Consider the following 13,435-nt stretch of genomic DNA (forward strand, 5'->3'; position numbering starts at 1 on the left):
CACCAATGGCGGCTGCCCGGACCGGGAGGCGGGTTGCTATGCAACCTCCTTTAGGCGGCACCCTGGCCTACACTGTCCGGGACTACAGCGGCCCCCGGGCTACAATGTCCGGGCCTACAGCGCCCTCCCAGGCCTGCAATGTCCGGGCCTACAGTGTCCGGGCCTACAGCATCCGGGCCTACAGCATCCGGGCGTACAGAATCCGGGCCTACAGCGTCCGGGCCTACAGCGTTCGGGCCTACAGCGTCCGGGCCTACAGTGTCCGGACCTACAGCGCTGTCCGGGCCTAATACGGGACAAACCAAATTAACCCAAAATATGGGATGTCCCGGCTAATACGGGACAGTTGGCAACCCTGATTGTGAAGCATTTACTGAGCAGCCTAGTCAAAATAGAATTGTTGAGGTGGGCTTTTAATGAACAGGTCCAAACTGTAGAGAGTTCACTTTTGTTTACAATATATCTACGCTTACCATAAACACGTGTGTATGTACTGAGATGAAGCTGGATTATTGGTGTTTAATGCATTCGAAAGCCATGGGAGTGACTTTCCAGGAACACTAAACCAGCAGCGATAGTTTATGATGTGCGATGACTTTTAGGAATGTTCAATCATTTTCAGATGTAATAAAAACGTGTTTGTGACTTTTTTCCCCCCTGGTGATTCATTCGAGTTTAATGAACTGTGTGCAGTATGTAAGAGGAGAAATTGATTTGTGGGTTCTGGTTGTGTGAGTGAGTTGTCAAAATAGCCGAGTTCCTTACTGGTGGTAAATTGGAAGATAAAGGTAACTATTCTAGCAGAATTTAAATGTGAACCATAAGTCATAAATGGAGACTTTCATGATTGTATAATTTTCCATTTCAACAGTAATGTTGTTCTTTTGCTCTCTTCCATTGTACCGCATTTTGGAAAATTACAAAATTGCAGAAAAATGATGTGATGAAACATAATACTCTGTTTGAGGTCTTCCCATCTAGCTTCCACCCCGTCTTTGGGTGGCATGGTGGCACAGCGGTAGAGCTGCTGCCTTACAGCGCCAGAGACCCGGGTTCGATCCCGACTGCGGGTGCTGTCTGTACGGAGTTTGTACGTTCTCCCCGTGACCTGCGTGGGTTTTCTCCGAGATCTTCGGTTTCCTCCCACACTCCAAAGACATACAGGTATGTAGGTGAATTGGCTTGGTAAATGTGAAAATTGTCCCTAGTGGGTGTAGGATAGTGTTAATGTGCGGGGATCGCTGGGCGGCGCGGACCCGGCGGGCCAATGGGCCTGTTTCCGCGCTGTATCTCTAAACTAAACTAAACTAAATCTTCAGAACCAACTCCTCCCTGGCTAAATAAGGAGAGGTTGGACAAGCTAGGACATTGCTGGAGCGTAGGAGACTGAGGGGTGATCTAATCAAGAGGGGCATGGATATGGTGAATGCACACAGGCTTTACCCAGAGTGAGGGGAAAGATTTATTAATAATCTGAGGGGCATTTCTTTCCACACAGAATGGGTCATGTATGAAACGAGCTGCCCGAGGAAGTAGTTGGGACAAGTGCCATAGCAACATTTAAAGCATTTGGACAGGCACATGAATAGGAAAGATTCAGAGGCTAAATGTGAGGAAATTGGACCTGCTCAGATTGGTAGCTTGGTCACCATAGACCATCGGTTGCTCAGCACTTTACCTCCCCCTCCCATTCCCAATCTGACCTTTCTATCCTGGGCCTCCTCCATTGTCAGACTGAGGCACAGTGCAAATTGGAGGGACAGCACCTCATATTTCACCGGTAGCTTACACCCCAGCGGTATGAACATTGACTTCTCTAACTTCAAGTAGCCCTTGCTTTCCCTCTCTCTCCATCCCCTCCCCCTTCCCAGTTCTCCCACCAGTCTTACTGTCTCCGACTACATCCTATCTTTGTCCCGCCACCTCCCCTGACATCAGTCTGAAGAAGGGTCTCGACCCAAAACGTCACCCGTTCCTTCTCTCCAGAGATGCTGCCTGACCCGCTGAGTGACTCCAGCGTTTTGTGTCTACCTTTGACTTCAACCAGCATCTGCAGTTCTTTCCTACACTCACCAGAGACCAGTTGGGCCGAGGAGCCTGGCTCTGTGTTTAATTTAGTTTAGAGGTGGAAAGAGGCCCTTTGGCCCACTGAGTCTGCATTGACCATCGATGTACTAGTACTATCGTACACATCAGCAACAATTTACAGACGCCAATTAACCTACAAACCTGCATGTCTTTGGAGTGTGGGAGGAACCTGGAGCACCTAGAGAAAACCCACATGGTCACATAGAGAATGGACCAATTCCATACAGACAGCACCTGTAGTCAGGATCGAACCCGGGTCTCTGACACTGTAAGGCAGCAACTTTTGTGTTGAATGAATCTGCAACTTTAAAATATCAAAGAGACTAAAGTGGATTACATATCCAGGTCCTAGTCTAGCACTTAAATCATTGGCTCATACAGAAGTGATCCAAGTAAAACCAATATAAAACTTGTCAATGCTACTTGGATAGGTTATGACCTCTGCTGCTAAATGCAGTATGTAAACGTAAGATTGCTTGACCATATAAACACATTGGAGCACTTTGTGGTCATCAGTAGATTAGATTAGATTCGAGATACAGTGTGGAAACCGGCCCTTTCGGCCCACCGGGTCCGCGCCGACCAGCGATCCCCGCACACTAACACTTTCCTACACTCACTAGGGACAATTTTTACATTTACCAAGCCAATTAACCTACAAACCTGTACGTCTTTGGAGTGTGGGAGGAAACCGAAAATCTCGGAGAAAACCCACGCAGGTCACGGGGAGAACGTACAAACTCCATACAGACAGCACCCGTAGTCGGGATGGAACCCGGGTCTCCGGCGCTGCATTCGCTGTAAGGCGGCAACACTACCTCCGTCAGTATAAAGGTTAAGTGCTTCGTTCACTAGCATTGTCGCACCATCTGAGCAGAGAAAGGTCAAGTTCAATTGTATGTGAATAAAGCAAAATGTATTAATGTTGCTTCGAGAATGGGGAATCTATTAAAGAAGCATTTTTGCCTGAAACAGCAAATGATTTTAACAAGTACCTTCGAGTGGCTCGACAGAGTGCTCCCCCACCGGTTCAAACAAGCATCGTGATGACAACAGCCTTCAAAGTCCTCTCTGCACTGAGAGGAAGAAGTTTTATTTAGCTGATCCAGCTAATTCAGTTTGTTGTTCCTCTGTTCCATTCTCTACGTCTTTATTTTTAATAAAGACAAGAGCAATGTATTAACGTAAGGGCTAACAATGTTTTGGTAGATATGACCATAAAACAATCTTGCCTCTTGATATGTTGCCACATAAGTATTTCTGAAGTTTAAAAATTGATTATTTATAAGTGGACACGATAGCAGTGTTATCGCTGTCGTTCTGACCGTGGGTGGCGCGGCGGTAGAGTTGCCGCCTTACAGCGAATGCAGCGCCAAAGACCCGGGTTCCATCCCGACTATAGGTGCTGTCTGTACCGAGTTTGTACGTTCCCCCCCTGACCTGCGTGGGCTTTCTCCGAGATCTTCGGTTTCCTCCCGCACTCCAGAGCTGTACAGGTTTGTAGGTTAATTGGCTTAGGTTTGTATACTTGGTGTATGGTGTAAATTGTTCCTAGTGTGTGCAGGCTTGTGTTAATGTGTGGGGATCGCTGGTCTGTGTGTACTCTGTGGACCGAAGGGCCTGTTTCCGTGCTGTATCTCTAAACTATGCGAAATTAAAATGGAACCAGGGGCCACAGTCTTAGAATAAAGGGGAGGCCGTTTAAAACTGAGGTGAGAAAATACTTTTTCACCCAGAGAGTTGTGAGTTTGTGGAATTCTCTGCCACAGAGGGCAGTGGAAGCCAAATCACTGATTTAAGAGAGAGTTAGATAGAGTTCTAGGGGCTAGTGGAATCAAGGGACAGGTTATTGATTGGGGACGATCAGCCATGATCACAATGAATGGCGGCACTGGTTCGAATGGCCGAATGGCCTCCTCCTGCACCTAGTTTCTATGTTTCTAACATAAGCCATATGTTTATAAGAGCAGCAGGTTTGGTAGCAGGTTCTTTGTTGTTGTTCATTCGGGAAGTAACAAGGGGAGTGAGCATCCAAACAAATATCAATGAAACAAAGTATTTAAAATCATACGCATAGATTTCATCGTCCTTAAAGGTACATGCATGCCCAATACACAACTCTTTATATAAATAAGTTACAAAGACATCTTAATGTCAATCTATATATATTCTAATCTATTGAATAATTGTTTAATGAGGTGCTGTCCGACTTTGACTAATACAATTTTCATTCAGAAAAAGAGTAAAACGCAGGCATGCATACCTCAAGAAAATCATCCAAACCGTTAAGATTTAGATTTAGATTTAGAGATACATCGCGGAAACAGTCCCTTCGGCCCACCGGGTCCGTGCCGCCCAGCGATCCCCGCACACTAACACTATCCTACACACACTAGGGACAAGTTTTACATTTACCAAGCCAATTAACCTACATACCTGCACGTCTTTGGAGTGTGGGATGAAACCGAAGATCTCGGAGAAAACCCACGCAGGTCACGGGGAGAACGTACAAACTCCGTACAAACAGCACCCGTAGTCAGGATTGAACATGAGTCTCCGGCGCTGCATTCGCTGTAAGGCAGCAACTCTACCGCTGCGCCACCGTGCCGCTTGACTCTATCAGGTTCCAATTTCCTTTAACATAAAAACATAGTGAGATATCCTGGTCCATTCCTTGGTTGCGATCAGAGTGACCGACGTACCTGAGCAAACTGACGTGGTTTTCCATGATGAAAACACATACCCTCTGGCCTCTCTTTCTTCACTTCTCTGTTGATTCTCTCCACCTTTGTCCCGTCGATAAAGACAAGCTCATCCTCATCCTTCCTCTTCCAAAGTCCACAATCAGTCCCTTGGTCTCACTGACATTGAGAGCCAGGTTGTTTTGCTGGCACCACTTGGCCCTAAACAGTGCGCACTGGGAAACACTCTGAGAGAACCCAAAGCGTTTCAAAGATTTGCAACATCCACTGCATTTTTATATTATTACGACAAAATGGCCACATGCGGATTCCACATATTTTTGAATTCTTTCCAGGTGAGGCAGAGGTTCACCTGCATCTCCTCCAACCTCATCTATTGTATCCATTGTTCCCGATGTCAACTTCTCTACATCGGCGAGGCCAAATGCAGACTCGGCGATCGTTTCACTCAACACCTTCGCTCAGTCCGCCTTAACCAACCTGATCTCCCGGTGGCTTAGCACTTCAACTCCCACTCCCACTCCCAGACTGACCTTTCTGAAATGGGCCTCCTCCATTGTCAGTGTGAGGCCCAGTGCAAATTGGAGGAACAGAATCTCATATTTCCCTTGGGCAGTTTACACCCCAACGGTATGAACATTGACTTCTCCAACTTCAGATAGTTCCTCTGTCCCTCTCTTTCCCCTCCCCCTTCCCAGTTCTCCCACTGTCTTCCCGTCTCCGACCTCATCTTATCTTTGTCCCGCCCCCTCCCCTGACATCAGTCTGAAGGAGGGTCTCGATCCGAAGCATCTGTGGAGAGAAGGAATGGGTGATGTTTCCCTTTCCAACACATCTTTGTTCAATGTCTCTGGAGCCTTTCATCTTTGTCTTTTCCCGGAGTTAACTTTAACCTAATGTTCCTTGCTATTTAGAAAGCGTCTCTCCTATTTGTCTAACAAATGTCTGCAATAAAACTCACCACTCCCTGATGGGGTTTATGGCCCTCAGCTTAGTTTACAATCTCCAATGTTTATTTTAGCTATGGCGGGGAATCTAAACACCATGAGCTCTACCTAACTCTCTTTTAAATTCATTCACTGAATTGGCCTCCACTGCCCTCTGTGGCAGAGAATTCCACAAATTCACAACTCTCTGGGTGAAAAAGCTTTTTCTCATCTCAGTTTTAAATGGCCTCCCCTTTATTCTTAGACTGTGGCCCCTGGTTCTGGACTCCCCCAACATTGGGAACATTTTTCCTGCATCTAGCTTGTCCAGTCCTTTCATAATTGTATGCGTCTCTATAAGATCCCCTCTCATCCTTCTAAACTCCAGTGAATACAAGCCCAGTCTTTCCGAATCTTTCCTCATATGGCAGTCCCGCCATCCCGGGGATTAACCTGGTTAAAATGTTGGCTTCTTTTCCCATCCTGATTGCCCAGTATATAAGCTCTTGGGTATTAGACATTGGATAATACACACATTACAAACTTCTTGTCTTCCTTTGTAATGGTCCGAATTGCCGCCATCATCGTGTCCCCCACCGTCCCCGAGCATTTCCCTCCAGTGCTGGTCCGTGATTGTCAATCGATGACTGAGTACGTCTGTAAACCAGGGCCGCAGTTCCCCAATGGTTTCCCACAGAATAACCTGCGTGACACAACCCATGAGTGTGTGATGATCATAATATTCTGTTTTGTGTTCCCCTCTGGGATCTCAGTGATATAATTTGCTCTTGAGAACAAAGCAGCTTGTTCCACTTACAGGGTAAATGAGTAATACATGTTGTAGTTGTAAACCCAGCAACATATCCATTACATCCTCTGCCTGACATCACCACTCTAGCAGGAGAAATGCATTCTCCACTCTTCAACACGTGATAGGTGCCGTGCTGCGATCACCTTTGTTGCCAATGCAGCTTTGAGAATTATTGAGAAAAATTGAACAATTCAATGAATATTAAAGCTCTAACCCCCCCCCCCTTTTAGTTAGTTTAGTTGTGTTTAGAGATGCAGCGCGGAAACAGGCCCTTCGGCCCACCGGGTCCGCGCCGACCACGCAGGTCATGGGGAGAACGTACAAACTCCGTACAGACAGCACCCGTAGTCGTGATGGAACCCGGGTCTCCGGCGCTGCATTCGCTGTAAGGCAGCAACTCTACCGCCGCGCCACTTATTTTCTGGACTCCCACTTATTTCACTGCTCCTATTCCCTCCCCCACTTACTTTCCTCCCTCTGGCTTCGCAACTCACAACTCTTCAATCCTGTCACATACCTCCTGTTCTTATCCCTGACCTTTGTCCCAACTATCAACCCCCCCCCCCCCCCTCGCCTGTGACCAGGGAGACCCTGCCTCTCCCCTCTTCCAGCTTTCTAACCCCCAACTACCTCCTCCTCAATCAGTCTGAAGAAGGGTCCCCACCCAAAATGTTGCCTACCAATCTTCACCAGAGATGCTGGTTGGCCAGTTCATTGGCTATATTTAAGAGGGAGTTAGATGTGGCCCTTATGGCTAAAGGGATCAGGGGGTATGGAGAGAAGGCAGGTACGGGATACTGAGCTGGATGATCAGCCATGATCATATTGAATGGCGGTGCAGGCTCGAAGGGCCGAATGGCCTACTCCTGCACCTATTTTCTATGTTTCTATGTTTCTATGCTGCCTGACTTGCTGAGTTACTCCAGCACATTGTGTCCTTTTGTGTATTAACCAGCATCTGCAGTTCCTTGTCTCTAGCATCTTCCCTCTGCTGTCAGTAAAGCTACAAACAACGCAAGAGCTTCTCAACAGATGTCCTCTGTTAAATGTGAAAACTCGGTTGTGGCTAACACAATACATTAAAGGTACACTGTATATGTGCTCAGTATAAGACCTCTTTTTTTCCTCTTCCTTCTGATGTCTCTACCCAAGATTTCTAAATCACAGTGGTACTCTTGAAGCATGGAGCTATATGTTGCAGCTTATATATCATGCACATTGAATTCCTTGCCATGATCCTAACATTTTACAAATAAAATCTATGGTCCAGATTTTACTGGTAAATACTATCAGGTTGGAAGTCAAATGGAGTCAAATGCATAAATATCAACTGAGAGTCATAGAATCATAGTGTGATAGAGTGTGGAAACAGGCCCATCGGCCCAACACGCCCACACCGGCCAACAATGTCCCAGCTACCCTAGTCCCACTTGCCTGCGCTTGGTCCATAACCCTCCAAACCTGTCCTGTCCATGTACCTGTCCAACTGTTTCTTAAACGATGGGATAGTCCCAGCCTCAACTACCTCCTCTGGCAGCTTGTTCCATACACCCACCACCCTCTGTGTGAAAAGTTACCTCTCGGATTCCCCTACTCTGGGCAAAAGACTCTGTGCATCTCTTGATTTTGTACACTTCTACAAGATCTCCCCTCATCCTCCTGCGCTCCATGGAATAGAGACCCAGCCTACTCAACCTCTCCTTGTAGCTCACACCCTCTAGTCCTGGCAACATCCTCGTAAATCTTTTCTGAACCTTTTCAAACTTCACTGAACTGAAGCCATATGTGGATACACCAGTGAGTGGTGGTGGAAACAACAGGTCAGGCAGCACCCGTAGTGGAATGTAACAGACAGTGTGTCAGGTCTGAAGATGGGTCTCGACCCGAAACATCACCTATTCCTTTTCTCCAGAGACGCAGCCTGACCCGCTGAGTTACTCCAGCTTTTTGAGTCTAGCCTTCTTCAAGATATTCCTTTTAATTATTTTCGATTCCGTGTCTTAACCAACAACATTTTGACTTCAGCATAAATGAACTGCTAACACAAAGTGTGGGTGGAATTCAACGGGTCAGGGGGCATCTGCGGAGGGAATGGGCAGGTGATGTTTTGGATCAGGACCCTGCTTCAGATTGATCAATAGGCAGCATTTCCGGTCTGGACCCTTCCTCGGATTGATGAACTAAATGGACATCTTGTCATCTCATGAAAATGCTAACATAAATGGTTGTACTCTGTTAATATCATTCAAGGCACATGCATTTTCATGTGGGGGGGGGGTGGGGAAACTGTAAAATTGTCTCTTCCGAACGGAGACACGGCCTTTTTTCTGGGTGGTATTTCCGTTCATGTTGCGGCCTACCATCGGCCAAACACCTGGAGCTGGCGGCCTCCAGCTGGGACCACCTGGGCTCTGGTTCTCAGGCGGGAACGGCTGCAACTCACCTTCGGAGGCTTCACCCGCGGGCCCTGTGGACGTCGGAAGCTCGCAGGTCCCTGGGTGGGGGCCGACATCGGGAGCTCCGGCAGCAGCGGCTTCTTCGCCCGCCCCGAATCGTGGGGCTTGGGTCGGCCCGCCGCGGACCTTTCACCTTCCGGCGCAGCCTGGAATAGGCCGCGGGATTTTCCACCGCCCGGCGGGGGCTTCAATGTCGGGAGCCCCGACTGCCCCGACGTGGCAAGTTTGACTGCCTGACCGCGGGAGAAGACGGCAGGGAAGAGAAAGACATTCTGGCCTTCCATCACAGTGAGGAGGTGACTGGAGGAGACTCACTGTGATGGATGTTTCTTTTGTTTGTTTCGTGTTGGTTTGTGATTGTGTGTGTTATTGTTTATTTTTATTGCTCTTATTGTCGGACTGTGGGTAACAGAATTTCGTCCAAAAGACTTATATAATGTCTGGTTTATTATATTGGTTACAGTGTACTATGTTTACATATTCTGTTGTGCTGCTGCAAGTAAGAATGTCATTGTACTGTCTGGGACACACGACAATTAAACACTAAACTCTCTTGACTCTTGCCCTCCACAATATCCCCATTGGCCTTCGATAAGAGTCAACGTTGTGAGCTTAAGTGAGGGGCCTTGAATCTGAACCAGTTTGCTTTGGCTCTTTCAGCTCCAGTTTTTGTTCCAAGATAAAATGAATCCTGTTGTAAAGATTATCTTGGTAAAAGTGCTTGGTGATTTGTTTTGGGCTGAAGAATATGCATGCACAAGGGCCAGTGAGAAGAGATTGTAATTGCAGACAAGTGTCCTGAAACTGGCTGTTAACTGATCTGTCATGTTCATACGTTTGGATTCCTCCACACTGTGATCATGCTCCAGTAAATTAAATTACTTACTGCAACCTCCTGTAGTTTAGTTCAGTTTAGAGATACAGCGCGGAAACAGGCCCTTCAGCTCACTGAATCTGCGCCGATCAGAGATTCCCGCACACTAACACAATCCTACACACACTAGGGACAAGTGTTACATTTTTCCCGAAGCCAATTAACCTACAAACCTCCATGTCTTTGGAGTGTGGGAGAAAACCGGAGCACCCGGAGAAAACCCACGCAGGTCACGGGGAGAACGTTCAAACTCCATACAGACAGCACCCGTAGTCAGGATCGAACCTGAGTCTCTGAATCTAGTCTATTGAATCACGCAGTAAAGCAGCATAGAAGCAACATACTTTTGGTGGAACCTAGGCAATTAATTTTATTCCCTGGCCATCCCATTACCTTTTGTTTTTCTGCTGAAATAATCCACCTATTCTCTTTCAGTCTTTAACCTGTTTTCACCGTACTCTGGACCATAACTTGTTGAGTAAAATTGTTTCAGCAGCTATTTTTCTGACAGTGATTTTTTGACTCCTTTCAAATATAGTAAGGTTCATTTATTTTGGTTTTGAATGTTACATTCAGATTAGGGGTGCCAACTATCTCACTCCCAAATATGGGAAAGGTGACGTCACCGCCCCGCGCCCCATGTGACCTCACCCAGCCAGCGGCCACGTGCTCCCGCTCCACCAATGCCGGCCGCCTGGGCTGGGAGACGGGTTGCTACGCAACCTCTGTTAGGCGGCGCCCGGGCCTCCGGACCTAGACTGTCTGGGCCTACACTGTCTGCAGCTAAAATGTTGGAAACCTAGAGTGTCGGGACCTAAACTGTCGGGGCTTACAGCGTCCGGGCCTACAGCGTCGGGGCCTTCAGCGTCAGGGCCTACAGCGTCCGGGCCTACAGCGTCCGGGCCTACAGCGTCGGGGCCTACAGCGTCCGGGCCTACAGCGTCCGGGCCTACAGCGTCCGGGCCTACAGCGTCGGGCCTACAGCGTCGGGGCCTACAGCGTCCGGGCCTACAGTGCCCCCTGGGCCTAATATGGGGCAAGGGCGGTCCCATACGGGACAATCCAATTTAGCCCACAATACGGGATGCCCCAGCTAATACTGGACAGTTGGCAACCCTAATTCAGATGCACCTCACACTTATTTTAAAAAGAAATTACTATGTTCAATTCAGAGTCACGTATTTCGATCGAGTGAGTGCCAGACTATCAGACCCTTACTCTCAGCCTAGTTGTTAACCAGAACTACCTGCCCCCTCACATAAACATGATAAATTCCCCCGGTGTGTCGGAGTAGAATAATGCCGTCTTGCCCAGCCCCCTTTCCAATATTTATTCTCCATCATGCAAGTAATTTGGTCATTAACACATTTCTGCTTGTTAAAGCTTTGCTTTATCCATTATACTGCAGCAATGACCAGCTTTCTGAAACAAAAGGGTATTCAGCTATGAACGTGTTGTTATTATTAAAATATGAACATTGCGAAATCATTGCAGTTCCTGCCATTTATTAGCAAATAGACCGCTTATTGTATGCAGTGCAAGTAGGCTTTTGACATTCCTCCATCTGACCTGAAACTTGAATTCATTCAATTGAAATGAAAGTGAAAGCAAACAAACTATTAAATATGTAGGAAAGAACTGCAGATGCTGGTTTAAACCAAAGATAGACACAAAAAGCTGGAGTAACTCAGCGGGACAGGCAGCATCTCTGGAGAAAAGGAATAGGTGACGTTTTGGGTCGATACCCTTCTTCAGACTGTTAAATATTAAACTATTAAATATCACTGGCAATTTACTGTATGGTTACGATTGCCAACATTCTCATTCCCAAATAAGGGACAAAAGGTGACGTCACCGCCCCGCGCCCAATGTGACCTCACCCAGCCAGCGGTCACGTGCTCCCGCTCCACCAATGGCGGCCACCCGGGCCGGGAGGCGGGTTGCTACACAACCTCCATTAGGAGACGCCCAGGTCTCCAGGCCTACACTGTCCGGCTGCAGTGTCCAGGCCTACAGTGTCCGGGCCTACAGCGTCCAATATACGGGATGTCCCGGCTAATACGGGACAGTTGGCAACCCTATGTATGGATGAGGTACAAAACAAAGATCAGCTACCCTTCTCTTGGTAACTGGTCATTTCTTCATAGAGTGGGGTGTCTGCAATGATGGCCATTAGGGGCATGCTGTGGATTTTTTTCATGTATACAAATCAAGGGACATGGCTGTTGCTGCCAACCTGAGCATTTATGGTCCCTGAGAAGGTGCTTCTGCAGGCGTGATAAATGTACTTCTGCATTTAATTTAAAGTTTAAAGATACAGCGCGGAAACAGGCCCTATCGGCCCACTGGGTCCACGCCGACCAGCGATACCCGCACATTAACACCATCCTACACACACTAAGGACCATTTTTACATTCACCAAGCCAATTAACCTACAAACATTAACACTATCCTACACCCACTAGGGACCATTTTTACATTCACCAAGCCAATTAACCTACAAACCTGTACGCCTTTGGAGTGTGGGAGGAAACCGAAGATCTCGGAGTAAACCCACGCAGGTTACGGGGAGAACGTACAAACTCCGTACAGACAGCGCCCGTAGTCGGGATGGAACCCGGGTCTCCGGCGCTGCATTCGCTGTAAGGCAGCAACTCTACCGCTGTGCCACCGTGACCGCCCATCGCATTGCTGCTTGGTTGGAGCAAAGTAGCTGCAAAACCTTCACCCAGCGATAGTTTGATTTAGTTTAGAGATACAGCGTGGAAACAGGCCCTTTGGCTCACAGAGTCTGTGCAGATCAGTGATCCCCGCACACTAACACTATCCCACACACACTAGGGACAATTTACATGTGTACCAAGTGAATTAACCGATGTCTTTGGAGTGAGGGAGAAAACCGGAGATCCCGGAGAAAATCCATGCAGGTCATGGGGAGAGCGTACAAACTCCGTACAGGCAGCACCCGTAGTCGGGATGGAACCTGGGTACCTGGCGCTGTAATGCAGCAACCGTGCTGCTGCACCACTGTGTTAGTGAAGGAACTATTTACAAATCAGCAATATGTGTGAATTGGATATGACTTTGTACACACGTGCTTTCTTTCCCAGGTGGCTTAGGTTGTGGATTTGTGGGGGATGAAGAAGGGTCTCGACCCGAAACGTCACCCATTCCTTCTCTCCTGAGATGCCGCCTGACCTGCTGAGTTACTCCAGCATTTTGCGAAATAAATGTCCAAGAACCTTAGTCAAGTCCCAGCTGTGCACCCAGAATGCAGCAGGGGTATGCCAGTACTGGATGCTGGAGACGGACACAAAATGCTGGAGTAACTCAGCGGGACAGGTAGCATCTCTGTAGAGAAGGAACGGGTTGAGATCAGTCTGAAGAATAGTCTCGACCCGAAACATCACCCATTCCTTCTCTCCAGAGATGCTGCCTGTCCTGCTGAGTTACTCCAGCATTTTGTGTCTATGCTCACCTACAAACCTGTACGTCTTTGGAGTGCGGGAGGAAACCGAAGATCTTTGAGAAAACCCACGCAGGTCACGGGGAGAACGTACAAACTCCGTACAGACAG

At 47.8% G+C, this 13,435-nt stretch overlaps 1 protein-coding gene across 3 annotated transcripts in view; it reads left to right on the forward strand.

Moving 5' to 3' along the window:
• The window catches only part of plce1 (phospholipase C, epsilon 1), a 428,705-nt gene that overhangs the window by 57,952 nt on the left and 357,318 nt on the right, over positions 1–13,435 (forward strand). The gene's annotated exons all lie outside the window — the stretch shown is intronic.

The sequence above is a fragment of the Rhinoraja longicauda genome, chromosome 16 (assembly GCF_053455715.1).
Source record: "Rhinoraja longicauda isolate Sanriku21f chromosome 16, sRhiLon1.1, whole genome shotgun sequence".
NCBI classification, from domain to species: Eukaryota; Metazoa; Chordata; class Chondrichthyes; order Rajiformes; family Arhynchobatidae; genus Rhinoraja; species Rhinoraja longicauda.